The following is a 17500-nucleotide window of genomic DNA, read 5'->3' as shown; positions in this document are numbered from 1 at the left end:
AGAATGAAACCCCATTATAAACCATCTTAGGGGTCACCACTATAACCCTCCCAAGATTCATGCCCATCGGACGAGCCGTTTGGCCTGACTGAATGACAGACGGACGGACAGACATAACGCCCATTATAGTAAGATAATAACAATAATAATAAAATGGGTTCACCCATTCCTTGAAAGCTGAAGGATAAAGAAAAGATTAGAATATACAATTTAGGACAAAGGCCAAGCCCTGAGACCTATGAAGTCATTCAGCGCCAAGAGGAAAATTGAGAGTGAAATGTTTTAGAAGTCTAACAAGAGGAAAACCTCAAAGCAGTTCCACTCAGGAACAATCGTTAGAAGAGGGTGGAAAGTAAGATGGAAGAAAAAAAATATGGACGGAGGTACAGTAATAGGAATGAAGGGGGTGACATCTAGGGGCCGAAGGGACGCTGCAGAGCCTTAAGTAATGCCTACAGTGCACCGCGCGTGAGGTAAACTGACGGGCCGAATGATAAATGTTGAAATGACCCAACAATTTTACTGGAAACATATCATCATTTTAATTTGAGTTAGCTTATTGTGATTGTGAGTAATAATAGTTAAACATGGCGAAAAATTATTAAAAACTGTTTAAAAAAATGCGTCGAAGAAACAGAGTTTTCTGTAAGCGTGTTATGCTATACGAAACTCTCAACCGCGGCTCATGTGGTACTTTCAGCCACAGCCCAGAGGTGGCCTCTGTTGTTAGACGCACGATCATGGCTAACTTTAACCTTAAATAAAATAAAAACTACTGAGGCTAGAGAGCTGCAATTTGGTAGGTTTGATGATTGGAGGGTGGATGGTCAACATACCAATTTACAGCCCTCTAGCCACAGTAGTTTTTAAGATCTGAGGGCGGACAGAAAAAGTGCGGACGGACAGACAAACAGCCATCTCAATAGATCTCTTTTACAGAAAACTAAAGAGTAAACATTTTGAATACGAGCCATGAAAACAATGAAAGCTTCAATACCAAACATCCCGTTCTATTTCTGAAAGAAAAAAATGCGAAAGAAAAACATGTGACTGTTACAGGAGTCAAAGACGCATCGGTTTCGGGTACAGAAATTGGCAACTGAAGTCTCACTGTAAACCCCCTAGGGGAATTAAAGAGAGAGAGAGAGAGAGAGAGAGAGAGAGAGAGAGAGAGAGAGAGAGAGAGAGAGAGGAAACACTGGTAAAAGTTTTTCGCTTTGTAACTGTCACTCACTGATTCTGATTCTGATTCTTCTTCTTTTCTTCTCCCCACACCTCCTCCTTCATCTGCTTCTCTTCTTTCTTCTTCTCCTCCTCCTCCCCCACCTCCTCTTCCTCCTTCTTATGTTCTTCTTCTCCCCACACCTCCTCCTGCTCCTCCTCCTCCTCCCTCTTCGGCTTCTTCTTCTTCTTCTCCCCACACCACCTCCTCCTCATCCTTCCTTCCTTTCCTTCTTTGCTTTTCCCTCCCCTCTTTTCCTCCTCCTCCCCCCAACCTCTCCTCCTCCTCCTCCTCCTTATCCTTCTTCTCTTCCCTACACCTCCTCCTCCTCCTCATCCTTCTGCTTTTCCTCCTTCTCCCCAACCTCCTCCTCCTCCTCCTTATCCTTCTTCTCTTCCCTACACCTCCTCCTCCTCCTCATCCTTCTGCTTTTCCTCCTTCTCCCCAACCTCCCCTAACCATCCTTTTTCCTTCATCCTCCCCTTTCCTCCTTATCCTTTCTTCCCTCTTCCTACACTCCATCCTCCTCCTCCTCCTTCCTCCTCCTCCTCCTTCTCCCCTCCTCCTCCTCCTCCTTTTCGTTGGTCTTCCTTTGTTTTGCTTTTATGAGGAAGAATATTTGGTCTACCGGTCATTGGTTTTGTCAAGGGGGATTCCAGACCTATTGTTTTGTAGAGGCATCGTTAGCGTGTGTCCCTTTGTTGCTGTTGTTGTTGTTGTTTTTGTTGTTGCTCTTCTTTGCCCGTTTGGTTGTTTTTCTTTGCTCTGTCAGCGTTTTTCTTGACCATTGTTTGCGGCCTTTGCCTTTGTTTTGCCTGGTTTTCCTTTGCGTTCTCTTTACTCTGTTGTATTTACTTCTTTATGTTTCAGTATTTGTCATTCTTTCATTGTTTTATCTTTGTTTTTATATCTTTTATATAAACAAAGCCACCTGGGAATCTATTTCAGTGGAGCTAACTTATCAAACGGTCGATTAACGTTTTCCCAAAAGATGAGGGAAACGGGTTTTTTTTTTTTGTTTTTTTTTATACACAGCCTCGGACATAAAAGCCGTGGGGAACAGCCAATACTTTTAAGAGAAATTACTGACATTCATAAAAAAAAACACCAAAAAAAAACAAAACAAAAACAAAAACAAAAAACTGTGCCACTGAAAAGAAAGCTTTTGTGGTCACAATTTAATAAATAAATTCCACTGTCTTCCGATAAAAACGAAGATATTTCCAAATGGTTTGCATACTTCTCACACATTTCGAAACACTTTTGGAAGTATTTTGGGTTGGGAAAATCACGGTAGGGTTGTGTGCTCATTGATTTGTTTTGCCATTTGACCTGGCGCCACAGCTTCAAAGTCGACAGCTTGAATCCACAAGAAGTTAACTGCGTATATATATATATATATATATATATATATATATATATATATATATATATATATATAGTTTAAAATATATAAATGTGTGTGTGTGTGTGTGTGTGTGTGTGTGTGTGTGTGTGTGTGCATATATATATATATATACCCAATATATATAATATATATAATATATATCATATAATATATATATATATATATGTGTGTGTGTGTGTGTTTGGTGTGTGTTTGTTTGTGTGGGTGTGTATATATATATATATATATATATATATATATATATATATATATATATATATATGTGTGTGTGTGTATATATATATATATATATATATATATATATATATATACAATATATATATATATATATACAGTATATATATATATTCTATATATATATTATATATATATATATATATATATACCTTTATGCTCTAAAAAAAATTCAATATAGAGCGAGACTTTACGACAAAAAACTTATAAATTAATTTCAGAAAATGAAAGAAAATCACGAAATCATATTTTCTAAAAAAAATGAAAATAAAAAGTAAAAAATCTCCAAGAAGAAATACAGCTAAACAAAGCACTAACAAACCACCACGTTCTATGCAACAAAAGTTAACACAAGACTCCGTTCCCTGAAAGAAAAAAACAAACAAACAAACAAACACGCGCAAAAAATTCAGTCTGCACAAATAAACAAAAAAAAAGTTAATTATTCCATACCCGCAAGCAAGTTCTGGCCAGAATGGAACCTTTGCAAATTCGGAGGGAAAGATTCGCCCCGGGCCAGAAAGTAATTTGAGATTCCCGACGGGAAATAGCTTGCGAAAGATCATCGCAGACTTTCAAATATCCGGGACGGCGAAAAAATGACACGAAATGTAATCTGGGGAAAGAAAAAAAAAAAAGTTACATCAACACCAAATGGCGTCGAGAAAGTGATTCGCCGAAAGTTTCGGGGATGGGAATTGAGACCATAAACGGATGGCGTAATCCCCCCCACCCCCCCCCCCCCCCCCCCCCCCCCCCCCCCCCCCCACCCCCCCCCCCCCCCCCCCCCCCCCCCCCCCGACAAAATTGGGTCTCATAATGATATTTTATACAGAATGACATCGCTGAAATATCTAAAGGAACCGACAAATAAGATAAACGATTTGAGCTCACTAAATCATGAGCAGTTTCAATTCGTGATATAAATTACCCTTGATGTCGTTTTATAATTATTTTTTACTATATATATAGTATCATTATTATATTATCACTATTATTATTATTATTATTATTATTATTATCGACTGATTGATAAATTTAAGAAATTTGGCTATTAGGTCAATGCACTGTACAGCTTTAGCCATTGATGTCGATAATAAATAATTCTAATAATAATATAACTATTATATTGATTAATTCATGATTATTATTATTATTATTATTATTATTATTATTATTATTATTAATCGACTGATTTATAAAAATTTGTCTGCACGGCACCTTCAGTCATTTGGCGCCTAAAGTGAAAAAAGAGAGAACAAGATGAAAGAAAGGAAGTGGGAACAGCGGTAAAGAACAGAATAAGGTTAATTAAAAAGTGAGAACAGTTGGGGACCGAAGGAACACTTAACAACCACCTTCCGTAATGCCTACAGTACATTACAAGAGGTGCACTAACGCCGCTACCCCACTACTAGGCAGTTCCTCGTTGGACGAGCGGTTTTCGCGCTCGGCTATCAATCAGGTGGTCCGAAGTTCGATTCTCGGCTCGGCCAACACGGAATCGGAGGAATTTATTTCTGGTGATAGAATTTAAGCTGTAGGTCCCGTTGCTAGGTGACGTAAAAATATCCAATCCTTCGGGCCAGCCCTAGGAGAGCTGTTAATCAGATCAGTGGTCTGGTAAAACTAAGGTATAATTAACCACTATTAGGCAGTACTAATAATGTTATTAAGCCTTCCGTTATATTTCCGCAGTAAGGTAGAAAGGAAATTCATAATAAGGAAATTTACGGAAAGAAAATTTAGCATAAATAAATGACAAACACTTGGCGAGCGGCTAAAGAAGCAATCTCGAGCTACAACCTGTTAGCATAACTGGCTCAAGTGCAAAGTGAAATTCAATAGTCTGCCGGCGCACATTGATCACCGCTTCAGCAGTGAAGAGAGTGCACTATTTTCATTTAATAAGTGCCGGCGCACTTTATACTGGCACATGTACCCCTTCAGAATTCAAACAAGTGGATAAAAGGTAAGGCGCCGAAAGTTGCTGGACTTGTGCCTCACCTGAGATTGGATCAGAGGGGGCAAAAGTCTAATGTGAAGTCTAACATTAAATCTATAGCGTTATCAGGCTATAACAGATGGCTCAAATCTCACGCCAGACAGCCGCTGTCTGAAGTTTAGTATAAATGTCTGTGGTTTTGGTTTGTATGGTGCTTTTACGTTGCATGGAACCAGTGGTTATTCAGCAACGGGACCAACTGCTTTACGTGACTTCCGAACCACGTCAAGAGTGAACTTCTATCACCAGAAATACACATCTCTCACTCCTCAATGGAATGGCCGAGAATCGAACCCGCGACCACCGAGGTGGGACGCCAATACCATACCAACCACGCCACTGAGGCCCTTAAATGTTTGTGGGGTTCATTACACTATCATAAAAAATATAAAAGAATTTACATAAAAGCATATGAAAGAATTTATGTAAATGATTGCGGGATTTACAAAACACTTCAGTTGGTGGTGGCTGCATGGTGCTTGCAATCAATACTGCTTCATCAAAAATTTGAATGAAACTTCAGTCAATGTTCGAAGGATCTATATAACAATACCAGCTGATGGTGATCGTGTTTCTTGTAATATATGCTACATGAACTACCAAGTATATGCTGTTGCATACTTGAAGAATATACTTCAGTGTTAGAACAGATATCATGAAGATGATGATAACTATGACTATTAATATTCATGTTATTATTATCCTTATAAAGCAAACAAGACAACAGAACATTTAAAATTATCGTCTCTCATTTATTTACGAACTGTTACAAACTTGAAGAACATACTTCAGTGTTAGAACAAATATCATGAAGATGATGATAACTAGACTATTAATATCCATATTATTATTATCCTTATAAAGCAAACAAGAAAACAGAACATTTAAAATTATCATCTCTCATTTATTTAAGCAACGTTGAATACTTGAAGAGCATACTTCAGTGTTAGAACAGATGTCATGAAAATGATGATAACAATGACTATCAACATTAATAACATTATTATTCCTGAAAAGTTTTATATAAAGAATAAAAGTACAATTTATGCAAACCAACCGATTGCAAAAATAAACGAAGGTGAGCCCACGGAAAAAGCCAATCAGCCGATGCAAAAGCCAATAAGGACGAGATTACAGTTCTGAAAGATAGCGGAATGACCCTTCCTGGAGGCCAACAGACGACCCCGAGACATCGGACAGATCAATAACGCTAGTGTACTAATTTATCGCTGGGAGACGTATTATTTATTCATGTGAAATGCAACTCCTTCTTTTGGTACGGTTTTTTTTTTTTTTTTCATCTTTTTTGTCATTTTCCTTCCGACTTGTAATTTCTCTGCATTGTCTGTTTTTTTTTTTTCTTTCTTTTTTTACGTGACCAGAAATGTATAATTTAGTTTTAGCGGCGCCAGTATGAATTGCTGGACATTTGCTGGGATCGTTCACGCAACCTTGAACATCTAACATCCCAACACACTGAAAGTAAGTGCGATTTAAAGATTGCTATGCTTCCCTCTCGTTCATGTCGACAAATTACAATACTCATCTAAAAGAATTCCCTGAGTGTTATCTGCGTTTATTAGTTCAGGAAGGGTTCTTCCACATCTGACTCTATTTTCTCCAACTGGAATAGGAATATAAATTTTAGACCAAATGCCGAGCCCTGGGACCCATGAGGTCATTCAGGCTGAAACGGACCTGACAGTACAGAAGGTTTTAAAGGTGTAACAGGAGGAAAACATCACAGTCGCACTATGAAACAACTGTTACGAGAGGTTAGAAAGTAAGATGGATTATAGAGAATATGAACGGAGGTACAGTCAAAGGCATGAAAGGGGGTTGCAGCTAAGGGCCGAAGGGACGCTGCAAAGAGGTCTTAGGAAATGCCTACAATGCACCTCACGCCTCAAGTAATAACTTCAAATAGTAAAATCTTTAATTCCTTAATGGAATGAGACGACGCTCCAACTCTTCAACTGACACTTCCAGAGCCTTTACGGGCTGCTCTAGGAGCAAGAGCCCGTGCTGGCATAAAGCCAGCGAATTCATAACCAACCACCTTCCGGAACAGAGATGCTTACAAAGTACACTGAATTCATCAGATCTTATAGGACAGGTATTCAAATAATAGGCTCTAAATTCAAAAAACAAACACTATGATTCCTTTCAAACAGCAAATTAAAATAGATGAAGCATTATCACGTTTGACGACCCAATGATTGCAAGACGAAATGAGGATCTTTTCTTAAACAGCCTTAAGGAAATAGCAGCTAATAGTTAGATCATTTATAATATACTTAACTGGGCTTGCAGTTTTAATATGGAAAAAACTAATTCGTTTTACTGGTAGATTTAGCAAATGCCAAGATTTCAAATAATGGAAGAGCACTGTTTTAAGTTAAGTATGCCTTAGTCAAACAGCCTTAGGGAAATATTAGCCAATATAGTTAAATAATTTGTAATCTACTTAACTGAATTTGCAGAGTTAATAGAAAAAAAATTAACTCGGTTTACTGGTAGTTGTAGTAAATGCCAAGTTTTCAAATACGGAAACATCAGTCTTAAGTTAAGTATTTCTTAGTTTAACCAGACTACTGAGCTGATTAACAGCTCTCCTAGGGCTGGCCCAAAGGATTAGCTATTTTTTTTTTATTTTACGTAGCTAGGAAGGATTAGTAATTTTTTTTTACGTGGCAAGGAACCAATTGGTTTCTTAGCAACGGAACCTACAGTTTATTGTAGGATCCGAACCGCAATATATCGGGAAATGATATTCTAATCACCAGAAATATATTGTTCTGATTCCTCACTGGCGGCCGTTGGAAGCGAACTCGTGCTACCAGATTGAAAGTCGAGTGTACGGAACCCACTCGTCCAGCGATGAACGACAGCATTAAGTGGTAATGTAAAGCCGCGTCCAGTCTTAAAAAGGCTAAAATAGCACTCAGCCCTAAATAAGCTAAAGTAGAGTAAAGTCTTCAGTTAGACGAAACAGTATTTTCCAGGGTAAGCTGAATTAGTTCTTAAGTTGTAGGAGAATTTGAATAGCACTTGAGCATGTTAAAAAAAGCACTTGAAATTATGGTACAAATCCCTGTAACTTAATTGACAAGATATCACAATAATTCTGCAAAAGCAAGGTATGATTAATTAATAAATATTTCTTACTGGTGAGTAAACTAAAATAGGAAACAAGATAGGCAGAAATAAGGAAAAAGAGGAGGAGGAGGAGGAGGAGGAGGAGGAAGGGAGACTGGGGGGGCAGGAGGAGGGATGGTAAGGGGGGTTGGTTAACAGAGGGCTGAACTCTCCTAATCGTACTCCTGATGCCGGATAATGATTTGTAAATACGCAATAAGCCCAAGTATCTCATTAAAGCGTAAATTTATATATATATATATATATATATATATATATATTATATATATATATATATATATATATATATATATATATATATATAGATATATATATATATATATATATATATATATATATATATATATGATATATGATATGTATATTTCATATACATCATTTTATATAAAGTCTCAAAACAAATGGCAAGAATTGGGAAGCACGAATATATACTAAAACACTACTTTTATAAGAAGGAAAAAAATTTTCGACAAACATCCGCCAAAAAAAAACTGATAAAATTATGAAATTCACGAGGACCAAAATCCCAAAATCTACGCGCTCAGACATAAGCCCCAGCAAAATAGCCTAAATTCAAGCACTGAATTTTTTCTACAAAAAACGAAAGTAACTCTTGTTTTATATACTCAGCCTTTAGTTCCTGTGTTTGTGTGGGGAGAGAGAGAAAGAGAGTTGAGAGAGAGAGAGAGAGAGAGAGAGAGGAGCAAACCATCACTTAATACACTCAGCATTTGCCTCCAGAGAGAGAAAGAGGGGGAGAGAGAGAAAAGCAACCATCACTTAATTAACACTCAGCATCTGCCTCCACAGAGAGAGAAGAGAGAGAGAGAGAAGAGAGAGAGGGAGGAGAGAGAGAGAGGGAAAGAAGAGAGAGAGGAGCAAATTGATTAATACAATCAATTATATTGAATTTATATATATTAATTAAATATATATATATATATATAATTATATAATTATATATATATATATTTTTATAGAGAGAGGAGAGAGACGAGGAGAGAGAGGAAAGCAAGTATTGCTTAATACACTCAGTCTTTGAATTTATATAATAATATTATATATATATATAATATTATATTATAAAAAAAAGAGATAGAGAGAGAGAGAGAGAGAGAGAGAGAGAGAGAGAGAATCTCGCGCAAAATTATGGTGTGGTTTCCAAATGGTAATGAGATGGGGGTTCTGAAAATGAAATGGGACAATTTTTGACATCTCATTGAGGGAAAAAATATCTCACAGGCGGGGAAAAAAATTACGTTATTTTCCCCCGATTAATAAGAGAGAGCCGATAGCCAATCATGGGGAAAAAATACGTTCTTTCCCATAAGGCCGGACAAACATCACCATCCTTATTACAATCTCTCTCTCTCTCTCTCTCTCTCTCTCTCTCTCTCGTAGGAACTGAAAGCAGAGTACATAACACAAGAGTTGCTTTCCCCATCTCTCTCTCTCTCTCTCTCTCTCTCAAGAACTAAATGACTAAACTGAATATGGAATTTAGGCCAAAGGCCAGGCACTGGGACCTATGAGGTCATTCAGCGCTGAAACGGAAATTGACAGTAAAAGGTTTGAAAGGTGTAACAGGAGGAAAACCTCAAAGCAGTTGCACTAAGAAAAAAGTGTTAGGAGAGGGTGGAAAGGAAGATGGAAAAAAAGACAATATGGAAGGAGGTACAGTAAAAGGAACGAAAGGCGGTGCAGCTAGGTCCGCAGGCACGCTGCAAATAACCTTCAGTAATACCTACATTGCACCGCATGAGGAGCACTGACGGCACTAACCCCCAACGGGATCAAGAACTAAAGGCCGAGCGTATATAACAACAGTTGCCTCTTCTCTCTCTCTCTCTCTCTCTCTCTCTCTCTCTCTCTCTCCAAACGCTAGGTATATAAAAAACAATAGTTCCTCTCTCTCTCTCTCTTTCTCTCCAAAGGTTAGGTATATAGAACAAGAGTTCCTCTCTCTCTCTCTCTCTCTCTCTCTCTCTCTCTCTCTCTCTCTGCAAAGGCTTGGTATAAAAAACAAGAGTACCTCTCTCTCTCTCTCTCTCTCTCTCAAAGCAGGAAAGATCAAAACATCCACATCGCTGAAAGGCTTTCTTCTCTCTCTCTCTGCACGTCAAGGGAAATTTTGCGCCAAAGACGGGGAAACTTTTCGTGGGTCTCCATTTGGGGAACCGGGCCCGAGTCGTCCCTCCCGGGGCATAAAAGTTGTCCGAAATTCGTCAAGTCGCGCAACAGCTAGTGAAGAAACACTTGCCAAGTTGCCATAAACATTGTTTATTATAAGAGCGCGTTATGCGAGTACCTAGGCGAGGTACGTGTATAAGCTCCAATGGCCACAAGAGACGACATAGCATGGATGGTTATAAGAGCATATCATACTTTCCGAGTTATATATATATATATATATATATACTATATATATATATAATATATAATATATATATAATACTATATATATACATATATATATATATATGTATATATATATATATATAATCAGAAATTAAATTGATTTACAAAGTAAAGCAAGCAAATGAAAGTATTTCTGAATTTAATGGTAATAAAGTATAAAGCATCTTTAAATTATGTCTGGTATACCACAACAATTCTGTCATCTCATTTTTGGAGTAAAACTGAAAAAAAATTTCGAGTTTTTTTTTTGAAAACAGTATTTTGATAAAGGAAATTTTCAAGTTTACTCTGTGATATTCTTTAGGAGTTGAAAGGTTTTATGTTCGAGACCTATATATGTTATAATACTATATAAGAATATCACTACGTAAAGTATATATCTATATACATTATATGTTTGTATGTGTATAACTAAATCACGAAAATAGGGAAAGTGATGAATATATAAATAAAGAAAAAATCCACGAAGGAAAGAGGAATGAAGCAGTACTGCTGCGACTTTTTCTCCTTTACTTAGCACGGTAAAGGACACGAAGTCGAAAGGCCTTGCACTACTACTCCGTCGTTTCTCTCTCCTTCGTGGATTGTCTTTATTTATATATTCATCACGTTCCATATTTTTCGTGATTCAGTTATACTCACACATATATAATGTAATATAAATACATATCTATATCACCATATATGTAAATGTAATATCAATACATATCTATATACATATAATATTTGTATATAGTATTATAACATATAAAGGTCTCGGACATAAAGCCTTTCAACCCCTGCAGAATATCACCGAGTAAACTTGAAAGTTTCCTTTATCAAAATACTTTTTTCAAAAAAAAAACCTCGCAAAATCTTTTTCAGTTTTACTCCAAAATTGAGATGACAGAATGGTTGTTGGCATGCCAGACAAAACAAAGATGTTTTATACTTTATTACAACTGAATTCGTAAATACTCTCATCTGTATACTCTGTAAATCAATTTAATTTCTTTGTATTAATATTTATGTCTCAATCACCTTCACTGTAATATTGTGAAGTTACAGAAAAATGAAAAGAAATAAAATTCTTCCAATCAATTTAAGTCCTGACCAAAGCCAACACTTGGTCAACCACTATCTTCTGAAGATTAATCACTGTTATATATGTACTTTAACGGAGCTGTTTTTAATGTGCCTAAGGAATCCTTAATTTTTACAAGTATCTAAATATTTAACTTCCCATTATATGCTTTGCTTTCGCGCCTCTTCATTCCACATCATCCAAGAATCCTGAATACAATCATTTATTTACTCAAAATCACCTACAAATCTGTGGCTTCCTTTCCCTCTGATCTATGAACGAAGCTCTATTGAACTGAACAGTTTCCTGATATCGCATTTAATCTAACCAGCGCCTTGAACGTTAAGGGAATGTAACTCAAGATCACTATATACAGTGAACTAAAGGCTGACTAATTAATATATCCAATCCACGCCCAATCAACTGACTGCCCTTTGGAGTGTGCCTAACCGAGGACCTTATGAGTGATGAAATCGTTTTACTAATTCCACCCAACGAACAAGATTTGAATGAGTGTGGGTTGAAGCCTCTCTGACCCATTATTATTTTCCAGTGGTAGAAACAATCAATCATTATGGTACCGTTGCCATGGAAGCTTACATAAACAAATAAACAAATCAATCTATATCCTTAGGTTAGATCTCTAGTTAATGGGTTTCAAGAATCTGACTGAAATATTATTTGGCTGTAAACTGCAGGACACAGATAAAAAGTAACACAATTCATCACATAAATTAAAGATATTACAGAATTCATCTAATGCAACCGAGAAGGTAACTAATTGTAAGCCCTTCTTAATAACAAGAGAGGGCTTGTTCGTTATAAATAATACAATAAAATGTACAAAAACTGAGGACAACCTGGTTTCAAAGGGAAACAAAACCATTCAGAATGATGCAGCTGAGTGCTCCTTTGACAGAAATAATCGTAAGGCGTTAATGCATAAGAAGTACCTTTAAAAGACGTCAAGAAAATCCATTACTTTAATCCCAGTCCCACACATCCCCTACGCTTTAATTGACTCATTAAACATTCACTAAAATCTTGAGGCAATAGAGCATCCATGAGTGGACAGAGCTTTCTCCTATTGCGATCAAGCAAGAAAAATAAACTGACGTTCATTAAGGTAAGAGAAAAGTAATTACATATTAATGATTTATTAAAACAATAGAAATTTGCTAACGCAATGCAAGGAATTTTCCGTTTGCATAAAATAAGGAAGCTTTCATAATCTACTGCAGGTAATTTAAACATTAAATTATAGGCTACTGATTATTTTTAATAATACAATTAACGACCCAAGAAATTGCTAGTATTTCAAAATCAAATTTCAAATATATCTTACTGATAGTTTTCTTATATCGATGTAATAAAATGAACAATCAATTTATTAACATTAGATGGTTGGTTAATGCATAACAAAATCAGATAAATAATATAGATAAAAATGATTAAGAAAAGATGTAGCGACATCATCTAGCAACTTGCTTAAATCACATTTCAACAGAAGCAACACAGCAACAACTTATCAAAATCAGAGATGATGCAAACCTCAAATATATCTAAATGAATAAGACAATTTTCCTCTTTTATTCGAAGCCTTAAGAATTCGTTTGAAGGAGAATCATACCGTTTAAGAGACGAGATAAGCCTCGCATTAAGTCAATGTGACTAAGTGATCTCATCAGACTCTAAACGCAGATCTACTTAAAGATTCTTTTCCTCTTCTTCTAGAATAGCAACAAGACAGCATCAGCATTTATCACAGATAAACATCAGTGCTGCTACAAGGCATGCATGGTAAAAGAAAAAAGAAAAATAAATAAAATGTGAAAAACGCTCCTCTTCACATAGCTTCAAAGGAGACAGTGGTTCCTTAATGGGCAAGATATAAACCACATTGTTGTTGTTGTTTGTTTGTTTGTATGGAGTTTTTACGTTGCATGGAACCAGTGGTTATTCAGCAACGGGACTAACGGCTTTACGTGACTTCCGAACCACGTCGAGTGTGAACTTCTATCACCAGAAATACACATCTCTGATCCCTCAATGGAATGCCCGAGAATCGAACTCCGGGCCACCGAGGTGGCATGCAAATACCATACCAACCACGCCACTGAGGCGCTTTAAACCACATTAATGTTTTAAATATATATTAGTCCCAACTATCGTTTAACACGGGATTCTCTATACTTTAGGAATAACTTGAAACAAAAAATGTATTAAGCTTGTCCTCGTTATTCCCACATAGAGTAAGGTAAATTCGATATTAAAAGATATTTGTGGCTTGATATCTGTGAATACAAAAGAGGTCAGGAGTGTATGACTGGAATAAATCATATATAATAAGTATTACATAGTAAATATATATATATATATATATATATATATATATATAATTATATATATCACTACTTTGGAGATATATAGATATATATATCTATATATAATATGTATCTAATATATCTATTTCTCTATCTATATATATCTATATATATATATATATCATATATAATAGTACTATATCATATTATGGGATATATATATATATATATATATATATTTGGGGGATATATATATATATATATATATATATATATATATATATGTATATATATTATTAATATATATATAATATATATATATATACTATACAGACACACGCACATATATATGTACACACGCACAAAAACAAGATTGGTCCAGAGTAGAATATGCAAAGTTACAGACACGTACATCCCCTCACTTCTGAAACAAGTACAAAGACAAACTCCAGCCAGGCAGAACATTTAGTAACAACCTCCGAACGACGCTTTCAAATACCGTCACGTAATAAGACTCGTGAAACTAGTAGAGGTTATTGTAACGCGTCAGTTTAAGTATAATTACAGGGGCGGAAAAAAATCAACTATAAACGTCAATGCCAGAAATATTATCGCGTTCGGGAGCCAGGCTAATTTCCTTTATGGTTATTAACTCGCAAAAACAAGTTTGGTGTCACAATAAACAAAATGAAATCTTGAAACTGCAATCACGCTACCGGTAATTTTCGCTCTCTTTTTTTCACCGTCGGTTTTAATGGAAATGTTTGGCAACGCAATAACTTCCGGTTTAACAACGCACAATTAAGGGCGGAATTACATAAAACAGTCCATAAAGACACCCGTGCATTGGGTACATATTATATATCAGTATGTTTTTCATACATATATATCTATCTCTCTATCTATATATATATATATATATATATATATATATATATATATATATATATATATATATATATATATATATATATATATTCTCTCACATTTAGTATATATATATAGTATATATATATAATATAATATATATGTATATATGTATACATAATATATACATTATATAGGGAACTAAACAATTCATTAGCACGCATTTCACAGAAACAACTTTCTGACTCACATCGGGATTGACCCCGGTCTGTCAAATGAAAGGCCAGGGCGTTACCAGTTGACCCACACAAGTCGTAAAAGATGTAAGTATGTATGTTATGTATGTATGTATGTATGTATGTTATGTACGCATATATATATATATCGAAATGAGCCTATAAAAACTCCAAAAGGTAGAACTTTAATGCTTATATGCCAGAGAACAACTGTCTCCCTCTACAGGCAAGTAAATATGCGCGCGCGCGCACAAACACGCACACACACACACACACATATATATAATATATATAAAACATTTTAATCTATGAATTAATTCCTCCATCATAAGGTTTGATACAAGATGAGCAAAGCTTCCGAATTTTCAGCAACTCTTTCAAGAGGTGTGGCTGCTGGCCCAGCACCCTTTATTACCTTGACCTGCCCCCAGAAAGAAACAAGTAGTACCCATTCACATCTGGGTGAAATCGTGGACCATGAACGATTGCCCCTGGCAAACGCGAGCCATGTGCTGCAATACTCACAATGCGCCCCAATTAGTTGATTGCATATTGTTTAAGGTGGGCAGTAGGACTGCCACATACTTGCGCCATAAAAATCTCTCTCTCTCTCTCTCCTCTCTTCTCTCTCTCTCTCTCTATATATATATATATATATATATATATATATATATATATATATATGTACGTATGTATATGTGTATGTGTATATGTATGTATGTATGTATTATATATATATATATATATATATATATATATGTATGCATGTATGTAAGTATTACATATATATAAATATATTTGTGTATATGTATGTATGCATAACTGAATAGGACACTGCTCCACAGAAGCATACGACAAAGTCACGGTTAAGTTCCTACTTAAATTTCTCCCTCAAAAAATAAATAACTATCCACAAAATCAGCCACCACAGCCAATCACAATATACTTATTATCGGCGCGATAAGCCCCGCCCTAAAAATCACTTGGCCCGTCAACTCGATCATATGAGCACTCTCTCGCCTCCTGGATATGATTCAAGACTCTTGCTATCCAACACCTCTTCAGCATTTTCTGATCAGTGCTTCCCAGAACTCCCTTTTCTTTTATAACTTACAAATTATACACATTTTCAATCACTCGTCCTCTAATCGCACAATGTGACTAAACCACCTCAAAACGCTAGTACCACATCGTCGTTATGTCTACGTATCTCACCAATTCAACCGTTCTAACTCTTTGTTCAGTTTCAATAACGTCCACCGTTCTCCTCTTGCAATGAAATATTTGCAATCTAACTGCACCTGTCACAACTAACCATCCGTAATGCATCCCAAGTCCAGCTTCCACACAAATAAACAAATAAATAAAAACACATTTGGTCTCACTACATAAGTAACGCACAAACTGCTTACTAAACCTTAGTCCTATATACTTCTCAACAGCGTAAACCGTGAATCAGCTTAGAAAAAAAAGCACAAAAAGAAACCCCATCCCATGAGGTTTTATGTCTATTAAATTAAATTACCTAAGAGAGCCGAGGAGAGAGAAGATAGAGAGAGAGAGAGAGAGAGAGAGAGAGAGAGAGAGGGCTCACGATACCCATAAATATTTTGTTCCATCCTGCGACCCATCAAAACAGCATTAATTAAAACGCTCAGTGCTCATCGTGACATTCGGGACTAATTGGGTATTCTTTTTTTCTTTAACCTGTTTTGTCAGCGATCATCAATTATTAATGCAGTTCATGATATAAAGTACGTAATTAAAATACCACCGGTCGTTTAGAATTTAATTTCGATACCCTAACTGTCGGTTCAAACAGGTCGTCAATATTGTGGAATTCCTTGAGCGATATTGATAAACATCGGGCGAGGGTAGGGGCTATTTTCGTGATAAAATAAGTCTTCAGGACATCATTGCTCTTAATATTAATTTAGTCAAATGAGAACGTAATCTAACAGAAGTGACTGTGTAATGCAAACAAAACCACCAGTCTATGCAAACAATCCAAATAAGTTTACCTACAAACAAGTGACATGCAGAGATAAGAGTAGTTCGCTGGGCCAGGCGTTGCACTTAACGACAGAGAGAAAACCTTCACACACCCACTTCCAACTACCGCCGTGGCAACACTGGTGGTGGTCCCTCCTAACGCCAGTGATGACATCGTTCCTTTGGGCTTGCCCTACACTTCCCCTCCCCCCTCCAACCAACATCCATCCCCTTCCTCCCTACTCCCGCCAATCCCCACCCCGGGGAAAGGGGTGAAGGGACACCCCGCCCTCTAACCCAACCCGAAAACACACACACGCGCGCGCTTAAAGAAAACGGAGTTAGAAGCCAAGAGATGGAATATATACAATATAAACACTTGATTTCCAGGGTATGGAAAGGTGCTGCTTTGCAAATGCGGCCCCAGTTTAAACACGAGATAAGCCCATGAATTTTTAAGGGCTTCGGCTTGCTCGCTGCTGGCCGCCGTCAAAATTAAAACGAGAGTTTTGTTCCCGTTTCCACTCCAGAGTCTGGTGACGTAATCTTACTATTTAAAGTTCTGTAAACTG

The 17500-nt window shown here is 36.5% G+C and overlaps 1 protein-coding gene across 6 annotated transcripts in view; it reads right to left on the bottom strand.

Annotated features, from left to right (window-relative positions):
- Positions 1-17087, bottom strand: part of LOC135195578 (uncharacterized) — a 415413-nt gene extending 398326 nt beyond the window's left edge. For 2 of the 6 annotated variants that reach the window (XM_064221883.1, XM_064221878.1), the window contains exon 1: positions 16962-17082. The gene's annotated coding sequence lies outside the window, so the exon portion shown is untranslated. Of the gene's footprint in view, positions 1-16957 lie in introns of all 6 variants that reach the window. The other 4 variants (XM_064221880.1, XM_064221882.1, XM_064221879.1 and 1 more) reach the window with 3 other exon arrangements.
- Positions 17088-17500: the final 413 nt, after the last annotated feature.

Source organism: Macrobrachium nipponense, chromosome 16 (assembly GCF_015104395.2).
Source record: "Macrobrachium nipponense isolate FS-2020 chromosome 16, ASM1510439v2, whole genome shotgun sequence".
Lineage (NCBI taxonomy): Eukaryota > Metazoa > Arthropoda > Malacostraca > Decapoda > Palaemonidae > Macrobrachium > Macrobrachium nipponense.
The sequence above is the reverse complement of the archived record's forward strand: the minus strand, read 5'-3'. Positions and strand labels throughout refer to the sequence as shown.